General features: G+C 45.0%; 2 long non-coding RNA genes across 2 annotated transcripts in view; one reads left to right on the forward strand and one right to left on the reverse strand.

Annotated features, from left to right (window-relative positions):
- Window positions 1-13,311, forward strand: part of LOC121014381 (uncharacterized) — a 43,254-nt gene extending 29,943 nt beyond the window's left edge. The window contains exons 2-3 of the long non-coding RNA XR_005783186.1: window positions 1,033-1,127; window positions 12,095-13,311. This is a non-coding gene — a long non-coding RNA (uncharacterized LOC121014381). The remainder of the gene's footprint in view (window positions 1-1,032; window positions 1,128-12,094) is intronic.
- LOC121014380 (uncharacterized) overlaps window positions 9,322-13,318 on the reverse strand; it is a 10,386-nt gene continuing 6,389 nt past the window's right edge. The window contains exon 5 of the long non-coding RNA XR_005783185.1: window positions 9,322-9,627. This is a non-coding gene — a long non-coding RNA (uncharacterized LOC121014380). The remainder of the gene's footprint in view (window positions 9,628-13,318) is intronic.

The raw sequence follows: 13,318 nt of genomic DNA on the forward strand, positions 1-13,318 counted from the left end.
TTTTAAGTTTATTTACTTATTTTAAGAAAGAGAGACAGAGAGCGCACAAGCAAACAAAGGGCAGAGAGAAAGACAGAATCTCACGCAGGCTCTGTGCCATCAGCACAGAGCCCGATGTGGGGCCCAAACTCATGAGCCATGAGATTCTGACCTGAGCTGAGATCAAGAGTCAGGTGCTTAACTGGCTGAGCCACCCAGGTGCCCCTGTTGTAAAAAAAAAAAAAATTTAATTGACTTGCTCATCAGTTTCCTTCACGTCTTGTTTAATATTGAAAAAAGGTATTATTTTTATTTCTTCAAAGGCAGGCTATTTTCTGCCGATTTTTCTCTATGAATATGCTTGCAATCATTAAATACCCTCCTTTATTTGGGGACCACTGTGTAAATTATGGATTACATCAGTTTTTCTCCAAATTGCGACATTATCCCAGTGTTATTTCTATTACAATTCATCCTTAGCTCTTTGTTGTACAAAGATCGTGGAATAATATGCTGGGGCTCACTGTGCCTTGGGTATTCCGCTCGTCTTTATTCCCATTTCTGAACAACTCCATGTGACTTTTTATTATTGTTACAGCAGCTAATATTCTATTTTCTAAAAAGGCTAAGTTTCGATTCATTTTCTTCTATTTGGGATATTCTCTACAATACCCACACAGGGAAAAGACTCCAGGTTTGGGGAACATGAAGCTCATACAGTTGGAGGGGGGGCTCTCTTAAGAAAGATAAGACAAAATTATAAAACACAAAATGTCTGAGCTGCCTGCGAAGGGCCAGGGAGCCCAGGGAGTGTGAGGGGCCCTGACCTCAGCTTGCTGACTTTCGTGAGGATTCTTCCTGTCCCACCTGTGTCACGGGGCTGCATGGGCGGGTCTCACAGGCACCTGTGTCACGGGGCTGACTGGGGATTCTCACACAGTGGGTTACAAAAGAGAAGCCTGTTTATGTTTTAACTGGAATCACACTGTATCTGTAAACTAGAACACGGTGTTTTCCACTTAATTTGTCTTCTTTTTCTAACCTCTTCGCAAGGCTTTACGATGTTGCTCATCCGTTCAGCAATGATTCATTGAGCACCTCTTCAGCAATTCTGCAATTTTGCAAGGTTTTTTATGACGGCATCCATTGTAAGTAATTTGATTTATTATGATTTCAAATCCTTGAGTCTTTTATAAATGGGATCTTGAATTTCAAAATGGTTTTATTTGCTAATGACTTCACTTATTTTCTCATGGCTAATGACTTTGCTTGATTTTTTATTTTTCCTGTGTATTTTTCTTATAGCTGTCCCTACCACAGAGGCTTATATATTAACCTTTCGGTTTTCAGGTAGTTTGTCTTTTAGATTTTCTTAGGAGTAGAGTCAGGTTGTTTTCAACTAATCATATTTTAAAATTCTAGTGTGGCTGTTCCCTGCTTAAAACTCCCCTGTGGGCCCCTAATACCCTTAACTAAACAAATGTTTTTAATTGTTGCAAAAAAGATAACATAAAAGTTGCCATCATAACCATTTTTAAGCGTGCTGTTTATTAGTGTTAAGTATGTGGAAAAGGTCTCCAGAACTTTTTCATCTTGCAAAACCCAAACTCCGGCCCGCTAAACACTAACCCCCCATTCTCCCCACAGCCCCTGAAGGCCACCATTCTACTTCCTGTCGCCAAGAATCCCACTCCGCCAGGGACCTCATGTCAGCGGCATTGTGCAGAATTTGTTCTTTTGTCCCTGCTTGTTTCACGAAGCAAATGTCCTTGAGAGTTATTCAAGTTGTGGTGTGTGATAGGATTTCCTTCCTTCTTAAGGCTGCAGATTATTCCCTTATGTGGGTAGACCGCATGTTTTTCCACTCATCTGTTGACGGATCCCCACCCTTTTGAAGGAATTCCAACTCCCTCCCAAATCCCTGCGTAGTGGTCTTCTCTCCTCCGAAGCCTCGCCCTGGTTTGCCTCCTCTGACCTGAGGCTCCCTCTCCACTGCTTTCTTCCTTGTCCCTCAGAAGACGCCGACTTTGTCGCTGCCTCAGGGCCTTTTCACATGCTTTCTCTTCTGCCACTAATGTTCTTCCTCAAATCTTTCACGTCAGATGTCACCTCCTCACCGAGGCCCAATTAGTCATTGCAGTAGGGACCCATGTCTGTCATGTTCTGCCATGTTCTGAAGGTGGCATGACCCACCTTCACCTATCTCTTAAATTCTGTGCTTCTTGTGTCTGTGCCTCATGAGAAGTAAGCTCTGTGTGGGTGGAAGCTTATGTAACTGGCTCACCACTGTGTCCCCAGGTCTGGCTGGCCGTTGGCAGGCATTTATTAAATATCTCTCCAGTGAACATTCTCGCCATTATTTATTTTTCCTGTGTTATTGCATTGGGGGGAACTTAAAAAAAAATATAGAAGGAGTGGAAATGGTGCTTATGTTCTGTTTCATTTTTGAACTGAATTTGTCTTTCAAATGATCTACCATATTATGTAGCATGTGGCATTTTAAACAGTGGTTAAGCATTTTAAGGAAGGGATTCTCTTTTTTTTAAGTTTGCTTATTATTTTCAACTGAGAGAGACAGAGAGACAGAGAGACAGAGAGGGAGGGAGGGAGGGAGAGAATGCAGGGGAGGGGCAGGTAGAGAGGGAGAACCCCAAGCCAACTTCACACGGTCAGTGCAGAGCCCGGGGCAGGGCTCGAACTCACAAAATTGTGAGATCATGACCTGAACTAAAATGAAGAGTCAGACGCTTAGCCTACTGAGCCCCCCGGGCGCCTCAAAGAAAGAATTCTTGAAATAGTTCTGTTAGGAATTTATGACGCACTTCAGCATCTATTTGCAATGTTAGTTCATTTATGCAAGGAGAGCAGGAGCCAGGGACCCTCTGGATCAGACACCTTCACCCTAAAGGAACGGCAGTGACCCTGTGTGTCACTGTGTTAAAGGACTTTAATCGCTTAGTGTAAGAGGAGTCACCCCTGCATTAAATGACTCTCTAAACTTATTTTGATATTGATTGGAACAATTAAAGCCAACGACATCTCTGATTGAAAAACGTGGGCACATAAAGACTGAACTATTTGGAAATGCTGAACCATGACATTTCATGTGCCTGGCCTCTTGGTTTATGGCCCTGTGCTCAGAGCTGTTCACAACTGACAACACAGTTAAACCATCTCAGCAATGTCTTTCCCACACGTACCCCGGCAGAACAGGAAGTCTGGCCTTAGAATCCTCCCCTGGTGTGACAAGGCACTGGGCTGTGCTCAACGTGCAGGGTGCCTTGGGCTTGCAGGGGTGTCCTTTCTGAAATCCTGCCCGTGCAGGGGATGCGGCATGCTGTGTGGGAGTGCTGTCTACCTGTGAAGTCAGTTCAGCCCAGGGTTGGTGTCTTGCCAGCTCTAGGGCCCTGGGAGGGGGCGGGGGGCAGGGCGTTGCTTAACATGCTGTGCCGCCATCTTGCTTTCTGTGTCATGAGAACACAAGACATGGTTCTCAGGGGCATCGGAGGGTCAGAACTTAGAGACGGTGCGCAAACCAGAGCAGGTGCTCGAGAGACAAGCACTACTGTTAGTGCCTTGTGAACCTTGCTGTCATTCCTCTTGTTGTTACTCAATTAATTACTCAAGTGTACCCACACCTGTGTCTCTGTCTCTGTCTCTCTCACTTTTTGTCTCTCCTCCCTCGTGTTTCCAGCCACACAGATTTTTTTTTTTTTCAGTCTGATAATATCTGTGATCATTTGGAATCTATACTGAAGCTGTTGTTTCAAAACATCAGACTGACCCACGGGATGAACTTCAGGTTGAGTCCTATAATGAAGAGATTGTTGACTCTGAAATTATTCTAAAACATGCAGAAGAAGGAAAGTGTCATGTTGCTGGACCAAAATGGAAGTTTCATGTGAGTCAGTGAAACCAGATATTCCATGACCCTATGGGCAAATCGAATGTGTGCAGAGAAGCTTTGGTTACATTTCAAAGAGAAAATCCATAATGACAGAAGCCAGGGTAAGTGATGAGACACCCCAGCAGAGACCTCTCTGGGTGACAGCTGGGGCGATGATGGGAATCCATACTTGGTGATGGGCCTGTAGGATATCCAGCACGAGACACATCTGCGTGGGCTGCAGCTTCAACACCAGACTTTTATTTCCTCCCAGTCGTGGAGGCTGAAAGTCCAAGACCAAGGTGTCCACAGGGTTGGTTTCTCCCGAGGTCTTTCTCCTTGGTGTGAAGACAGCTCCTTCTCCTTCTTCTCCTCTACGCTTGTCTGTGTCCTGATCTCCTCTTCTTGTAAGGACGTTGTCATATGGGACACCCCAGTGTCCCGCCCCAGTGGGACCACCCCAGAGACCGCATTTCACGTTAATTACCTCTTTAAAGACCATGCCTCTGAAGTAGACTCACATTCTGAGCTCCTAGGGGTTAGGACTCCAACATATGAGATTTGGGGAACATAGTTCTTCACGTAACAGATGGGTTTCCTTCTCTATTTTGGTCCTCTGTGGCTTGTTTGCTTTCTTTCTTGTTCTCTAACCTACAAAGTAAAGTGGCCTCTGCCTTCAGGATGTGTTACTCAAACAAGCCGTCACCCAGAACCTAGAGTGGGGTGCTTTAGTGCTTGTCCAACTTTAAATCACCAGCGTGTGAAGCCTGGCATTCCTTTTCTCCAGCAGTAATTTCTCTGGGCATTCTCCTATTACCTGGATTTGTTTATTTTTTTAAGTGGGGTAATTCCAAACTGGAGAGTAAATGCTTCTATATTTTGTAGTACTTTATGGTTTATAAACACATTTTAAATATATATGCTTTTGGGGCACCTGCGTGGCTCAGTTGGTTGAGCATCTGACTCTCGATTTTGGCTCAAGTAATGATCCCAGGGTCATGAGAGGGAGCCCCATGTCAGGCTCTGCACTGAGCGTAGAGTCTGCTTGAGATTCTCTCTCTCTCTCTCTCTCTCTCTCTCTCTCTTGTTTTCCCCTGCTTGTGTGCTCTCTCTCTCTCAAAAAAATTTTTTTTTAAATATATGTTTTGACTCTGACAAATAAGGTACTTCTGTCATCTCTGTATATGAATTTATTTCTTGAATGACATGATAATGTAGAGAGAGGTTTTTTTTTTTTTTAACGTTTATTCATTTTTGAGAGACAGAGATAGAATGCGAGCAGGGGAGGGGCAAAGAGAGAGGGAGACACAGAATCCGAAGCAGGCTGCAGGCTCCGAGCTGTCAGCACAGAGCCCGACGTGGGGCTTGAACTCATGAACCACGAGATCATGACCTGAGCTGCGGTCGGACACTCAACTGACTGAGCCACCCAGGCGCCCTGAGAGAGGTTTTCAAAAAATATTTCACATAGAGCCAGATTATGTTGAGCAGGTAGCCCGATTTAACTGTTTTCTAAGTTAAGCTAAGAAAGGTAAATGTTGGAAAACAAAATATATGTGTCTTTAAATGACTAAAGATATGACACATGTTCACAAACAATCCACATCCACATTGAAAACCCAGGTCAATATGAATAACTGATCAAAGAAAAACAATAGAAAGTCAGGAGTAAAATTGTCCAGTGTAGCTACAGACTCCCAGAGGTGGACTTTGATTTGGGGGAAATCAGAAAGTGCCACCCTCTGAGATAGGAGCTGGAAGCGATCAATATAAAATATATGAACTATTGAAAGTATAATAAAGAGGGGTGTCTGGGTGGCTCAGTCGGTTGGGCGTCCGACTTCGGCTCGGGTCATGATCTCGCGGTCCGTGAGTTCGAGCCCCGCGTCGGGCTCTGTGCTGACCGCTCAGAGCCTGGAGCCTGTTTCGGATTCTGTGTCTCCCTCTCTCTCTGACCCTCCCCCATTCATGCTCTGTCTCTCTCTGTCTCAAAAATAAATAAACGTTAAAAAAAAAGTATAATAAAGAAATACTATGAACATCTCTGTGCCCACAAATGTGATAATTACATAGATAAATGAAATGGACCAATTCCTGGAAAGACACAATTTACCAAAACTCATATCATCTGAATAGGCTTATATCTATTGAAGAAATTGAACCAATAATTAACCTTCCAAAAAAGAAAGTGCCAGGCTTAGATAGATCCACTGGTGAATTCTACCAAATATTTAGGGAAGGGATTATACCAATTCTCTACAGTCTTATTCAGAAGACAGAAGTAGAGCGAATACTTTCTAACTGCTTTCTCTGAGACCAGCATTATCTTAGTATCAAAGATGAAGACGTTATGAGAAGAAAATGACAGAGCAGTATCTGTCATGAACACAGATGCAACCCCCCCCCCCCGCAACAAAATAATAGCAAATCAAATCTAATAGTTTATAAAAGTAATTAAACACCATGACCAAGGGAGTTATTCCAGGTGTGCAAGGCTGGTTCAACATTCAAAACTCAATTATGGAAGCCACCACATTGGATTGTTGGTCAGCATGTTGTGGAGGCCCAATGGTGCATCTACCTGTGTTGGCCGGAGGTTACTTCTGTGACGTAAAAGGAGTCCGGTTCAGAGCAGCATTGAGTGGTGCCTGGGCTTGGGGATGGTGGTGTATTGTGCTCTTTTCCTAGAGAGTCCAAATGCTTAGTAACACTTTAAAGGCTCTAATAGGTCTTACCAAGAAAACAAGCAAATCCTGATGAATTCATTTAGCCCAGTGTATTGTATAAGAGGCTCGATGGTAGGGTTCTCTCTGTAGGGCCACATTCATAGCAGCTTAGCATAAGCCTTTGGCATGTATTTTCTCATTTAATCCCTTCCATTACCCTACAGAATTTGCGACTATTAGGGGCATCTGAGTGGCTCAGTTGGTGGAGCTTCTGACTCTTGATTTCGGCTCAGGTCATGATCTCACGTCATCAGGGCTCTGCACTGACAGCATGAAGCCTGCTTGGGATTCTCTTTCTCCCCCTCTCTTTGACCCTCCCTGTTCTCTCTCTCTCTCTCTCTCTCTCTAAATACATAAATAAATAAACTTTAAAGAAAAAAATTTCCAACTGGCAGTACCCACGCTTTACAAATGATGACACAGAACCTACCAGAGATGAAATAAATCAACCCAATCAAGCAATGGTAGCAGCTGGACCTGAATCTCAGTAGCCAGACGCAGAGGCCACACCCTGTACATTCCCGCACAGGGACACTCGTGGGCTCTTGTGAGAGATTCCCAGTTCACGTGGGGGGCCCATCCCAAGGACAGAGAAGGGTACATGGGGCCTTCAGGGATTGACAACAGTGTTTCTCAGGATCACACAGCCACTACTCCCTCTCTGGTCGGGACTCACTAATGAGCCAGTGGCAGAAATTTTATTTTCCAAGTGGACTCATCAGCTTTCCACTGAGGAAGAGTTGGCTTTGCTGAGCTACTGCTGTGAATGCATGTTTCCTCCAACAGGCACAACAGGGTTCTTGAGGGCAGCATAGTCATCCCCGGCTGGGTCACTATTAGGGCTGGTGTCCTGTGCATTGTAGGGTGCGTAGCATCTCTGGGTTCCACCCACAAGGGCCCAGCAGCACCCTGACCCCCGCTGTATCAACCGTAAATGTCTCGACACAGCCAAAGGTCCCCAGGGTCGCAGTGGCCCCTGGTGAGAACCACCGGGTGACAGGGCAGTGTTACCCAGAGGCCAGCCGTGTGCATGTCTGCAGAGCACGGACCAGAACCACTCCAGCCTCGTGTGAATGGATAAACCTCAAAATCCGAAGTTGCACGTGAGGCTGAAGCTTAGTGGCTGTCCCCAGGGCACCTGTAACGCTCGGCAGCTCCAGGAGGAAACAGATGGCCCGCTAGATCTGGTGGCTGAGGTGAGCTTGAGGACGTCACCACAGCAACGGCAGGGATGCTCAGGGATGGGGAGCTCCCTGGACGGGGCAGCGACTGGGAACTCTGATCATCCTCACACCTCAAGGGGCAGAGGAGGAAGCCATTTCCTGAACCTGGAGTATTGTATGCAAAGGCTGCCCGAGCCACACGGTGGCCATTAGAACAGGGGAGCAGGCTTCCCGCAGTCACTTGAGGCGGGGAATCAGGGACACTACCTTACACACACTGTCCCCCTCCTTCCGGTCTCCTGATGTCCTCCCATCGGCCAAGCCAGCAGGAAGCCCGAAGGCAGAAAGCCTGTGAACGCAATCCCTGCTGGGTTTCTTCTAGATTCGCTTTCCCCAAATTGCTTACAAGCCAGCATCATTGATTACATAATTCTTCTTTTCCTAGAATGGAGTGATTATTTGTTATATATTGAATTCTCACATACAATAATCTTGGTTTTGTTTATTCTGGGTGCAGCGTTAACGTGTCGTTTTAAAAACGGGTTCCTCATTATCACAAATCGTTGGCTTTTTGGTATGGTTTGCTATCCAGTGGAGTTAGCAGGGCTAACTTTGCGGGCCAAACCATTGTTTTCCCATGACGTGTCTCAATCGACCAACAGTCAAACGCCCTCTGATTGCCTTGAGCAGAGTGTCTGGCCCTTGTTAGGAACTTATCGGCAGGGTTTGCTCTGCCTTTGCCTTCCTTTTCATTGAGAACAAAAATTTTTCTTTGAAATTGCCCCTCTGCATGTTGGCTGGCATGATTTATTTCATCCTGAATGTACACCTCGTTAGTCTTTTTTTTTCAGACCGGAATTTCCGACGGTAGCCAAGGCTTTGTTTTGGTTTTCCATTATGCCCCTACGTCTCATCTGAGCAGCATGGCTTTACCGCCAACCGACGTTTTGCCCAAGCACAATCCACTTGGTGCAAATGTTTTGTTTTTAATGGGGAAAATTAAGACTTAGTATCCGCAAGGAAAAGCAAGATTTTGGTATCTGACATCACCCCTAATCCTTCGGGACGCTCGAAATGCACAACATCTGGGTACAATAAACAATAATAAGGCCTAATAATGTTTTCACTGCTCAGCATCCTCTTAATAACCTGTCTACAGATTTTCCAAATGCCCTGCACAAACAATAACAATGACGTTTCGAAACCACAGGCATCATTAGCTTGTATATCCTGAGAATTACTCTGCTGAGCAAAATAGGGGCATGTACACGTGGTATGAAATTCCTGGCTGGGAGAAACATCTATCACAGCACATGGGGAAACGCTTAATGAGTTACATGAAAACAAAGCGTCCAGACTCCTCAAATTTGATTTCTGCTGCATCTTGAAGCAGGCACCGAGGACTGAAAGGCTGTGATGATTAAGCTCCAGTGGGAACCAGTGGAACAATGCAAACAAATTCAACATTCAGTTTGGCTAACTTTTTTTTTTTTTTTTAACTTTAAATCCATTTGGGTCTTGCACGCCTCTTAAATGTACTAAATAACGCTCGCAAGAATCCCACCAATGCAGCAGTAGGACAAGACCATAATTTGTTGGGGGGATTGACCCAAACAAAAATACGTTTCCAGAAAAGGCACAGAATGACTTGACCTTTCTCTCCCCCGTTTGCCAAGCAATCCCGTGTCCTTGGCTCGGGTGGGAAAGAACAAGCGTTGATAAATTAGGTGTGGGGAGCACCCTTCTGCCATGTTAGGGTGGAGGGCTTGTTGGCATGCTTTCCCCTAATTACCTGTCATTTTCTCTGTTTCCTTGGGAACGTCAGGAAGCTGTCCAGAAAAATAATTGATTCACGTGGTGGGTGGGTCAAGACCTTTGGGAAGAAAGAATAAAATGTCACATTCGAATATCTGTCTTGCAAACACTCATATTTTGTTACTTCCCACAATTCCACCACGCAAACAAGTGGCATGTGTGGATCGGTCTGTGTATTACCTTCCCTTGTGGTGACTGTGACCAGGAATATGAAGTACAGATATGTGTTCTCTTTCTTGAAGACGTCGCTAACTGAAGACGTCAATTATATAGGTGTAGGGGGTGGGGGAAGGTGCAAAAACCATGGCTGTTATTTCTGAGAGGATATATGCAAAGGGCCTGACATCTCATATGGGTTTTCCCGACAGTGAGCTGTGTCTTTCCAAATCAAGGCCCCAGCCCCACTTTGAAAAATCAAGGCCCCAGCCCCACTCTGGACATAACATTGGGGTTTTCCAATAACCGGCTGTGGACACATTCCCGAAACAGATCAGAAAACAGGTGCCCAGGCTGAAAGGCGCTGTGCTCACTCAAGGGGGTCCAAGACTTCCAAGGCAACCTCAGGAGGCTTCTACACCGTTAGAGAAGTAAGTGGGAGAGGGGCAGAGTCCTGACGCCAGGAGGCCACAGAAAACTCCATAAGGAAGCCTCTACTTAGGCACAGTATGGAGGTCCCTGTCCTATAACTGCTCCTGACAGAGCTGCTTTCCAGAAAGCTACTTGGGCAAAGAGCCCAGGCTCAATAGCCAGGGCTGGAGGAGAGGGGCAGGTGGGCAGCGGTCTCAGCAACCTTGAAGGGCTCCCTGTGAGTCTGCTGTCATGGGCATGCACAGATGGTAAAAGCGGGCTCTTTGGGAGGGCCGCGCCTTGGCGTCTCAGGGGCTCTGACCACTAGCAGGTGCACCTCCTGAGAGGCTCTGCTCCTGGGGTTGTCTCCCCACCTGGGCCCTGTGCACCTGTAGTCTCAGCACTGGGAAGACATACCTTCTCTCTCCCCGCTGTCTGGGACCAAAAGGAAGAAGTAAAGCTGTTTGCATTTTGGACTTTAAAAACAGAAGTGTATAAGGAGGCATCTGTTGGTGAAGACGTCCAGTTCCAGAAATGCAGGTAACCTTCCAAAACAGAACAGGCCAACATGCAGACTTCTTGGCATGAGAGAGCCGTACTAGCGGGGCCTCAGCCTCTGAGTTTTGATAGGAAGGATGTAACGCCAGCATCCAGTATTGCCGAGTCCTGTCCCCTACTGTGGCCACATGGTGACATTCCCGGAACCGGAAGGGCCCTGACGACTTACAGCAAAAGTCGCCACAGATGAGCCCTTGAAAACTGAACAGTGAAGAAAACGTGGAAGCAGAAATGGTGAAGATATGGTATAAAATAAGTTGCATGAAATGAGTTAGTTAATAAGTAACCATCGATAACAAGATCATACAACTTCATGCAAAAGTAAAGAAAAATAACATACTATAGAGAAATGACCTGTTATATAAAAATCATGCAATGGTGATAATTTGCACCTCGAATTCCCAATGACTTCAGCAAAATCTTGGAAGGGAGGCTGGGCAGAAGAAAAAAAATATTAACATGCTACTTGTTAATTCTTTTATGTGGAGGAGCTAGGAGATGCAGCTTATAAATGTTGATGGAAAAGTTATATTATTATTATAATGATACATGTAGTCATTACTGTTGTACTTAGAAATGTAAACATTACTATTGTTAAAGATGAGCGGAAAATTTCTAAAAATAATAACAAGAAAAGAGAGCAAGCATTGCTTATGCAATATGGCAAAAAGTAGGGAAGGAAATAAATTGGAAACATGAAGAAAACATAAAAAATAGAAATCATAAACGAAGATGACAGACTGAAGACCAAGCAAACAGTTAATGCAGCAGAATAAATGTGTTAAGCTATTGTATAAACTCTCCGACCATATAAAAACAAATGCAAACTTGTAATTCCTTTCAAACTCTCTTTAAAACATGATCATATTAATGGAGAAGGCAGATTTTTGGGAAAAGGATTTCCCAAAAAGGGAAAGAAGAAGGAGAGAAAACTAGTAGGAAAGCATCCATCCATCCATCCATCCATCCATCCATCCATCCTTTATTCATTCACCCAACCCGTGTCTGCTGAACGTCTACCAGGCATGAGGTTGGTTATGGCCTATGGAATGGAGAAAGAGACACTGTGTCAGTTCTTGGGAAAGTGACATTCCGAAAGAGGAACAGAGACATGGCTAAGATGGTTCTCTCTTTCGGTGAAGGAAAAAACAAGAGCACCCTGCCCCCTGGCCCCCAGGGAAGACATCAGTTAGAAGTAGTCAGAGTCATTAGATAATGGCTCATATATGTCTATATATTTCCTGTGGAAAAGAATCAGATCAGATAACTAATATATGCCCATGCACTTAAAATGGAACCATGCCGTGCACATTTTGGTTCCTTTTTTTTTTTTTTTTTTTTTTTGAATTTTCCAAAAAAAAATTTTTTTTTTTTTTTTTTTTTTTTTTTTTTTGCCACAGGGCCACCTCCCAAGGTGGACGGGACACTAGCCATCCCACACACCAGAGCTTGACCCTCCATCACTCTGTTCAGTGGGTGAAGTCTGGAAGCTGGTTGAGGACAAAGGGACTCTGAGTTACACATGTGAACTTTTCTTACAGCAGAAGGGTATAAAGGGATCAGCCAAAGTAAGGATTCAAGAAATCCACCTGCACTGAATGGGGAATTGAATTCTTGCACACTCCAGAGTGGGATGGAAGCATGAAATTGCTTTAAACTATTTTTACAACTGGTCAGCCATTGTGCTAGGTCTGAGATTTTCCCTAGTTCATGAAAGGTTTTTAATAATTCTGCACATTTTTGGAACCACTCAGGGTAAGTGTGAGATGATCAAAACTTTTTATGTGACCTCCGTCTAAGGGGTTCACACCTATTCCTGTTGGTGCCTGTCTAGCTTGGGGTCCTCCAGAAGCAGACCCCATGACCGAGATGTGAGTGCAGGTTGTGAGCTTTGGAGGTGATCCTGAAAAGCAAGAGCAAATGAGTTGGGAAAGGTGTCAGGGAATTGTAGGAAACCAGGGCCAGGTGTCCTAAGGAGCAGATCGCCTCTCTGGGCATTTGGGGCTCATTGAACTCTGGGAGACCAAAGAGAACATGCTTGCAAGTTGTCCCTCCAGAAGGGTGGGAAGCTGGATGACTTACCCACCCACTCCCTTCCATCATGGTTAAGGGCTGCTCTGGGCTTTGACTCTCCAGAGCGTTTAGCCAAGCCAGGTTCTGCAGCCGCAAAAAGCCCTCTGGCACAGGGTCACAGGGACTTGCAGCAAGAAGCCATGGGCACACCCATGAGTGGAGGCTGCTGAGGTGACAATGACGGACTCTAACACTATCTAATAAAAGGTTGTACCTCCACTCTCCTCTGCTGCTTTTTTGTTTTCATTTCTTTGTTAAGTTGGTGCTTTGTGTCTTATTCTGATAAACCACTGTGGTCTCGCTCTGTTGTACTTTCCCTCCCTTTCATCCCTCCTTCCTGTCTGCAGATGTTTATTGAGCAGCTACTCATTTTAGGCCTTGACAATGATGGATGACTGGACATTTGTGTGCACAGATCTTTAATGATGCTGTGCATAAGCCAAAAATACTGTGGACCTTCAATTGTTTTCTAGTTCAGAAGTTGGAAGAAGGTATCCATTCATGTATCTGCCCATCCATCCATCCATCCATCCACCCACATCCATACATGT

This window comes from Herpailurus yagouaroundi, unplaced genomic scaffold (assembly GCF_014898765.1).
Source record: "Herpailurus yagouaroundi ecotype Mexico unplaced genomic scaffold, PumYag 202, whole genome shotgun sequence".
Lineage (NCBI taxonomy): Eukaryota > Metazoa > Chordata > Mammalia > Carnivora > Felidae > Herpailurus > Herpailurus yagouaroundi.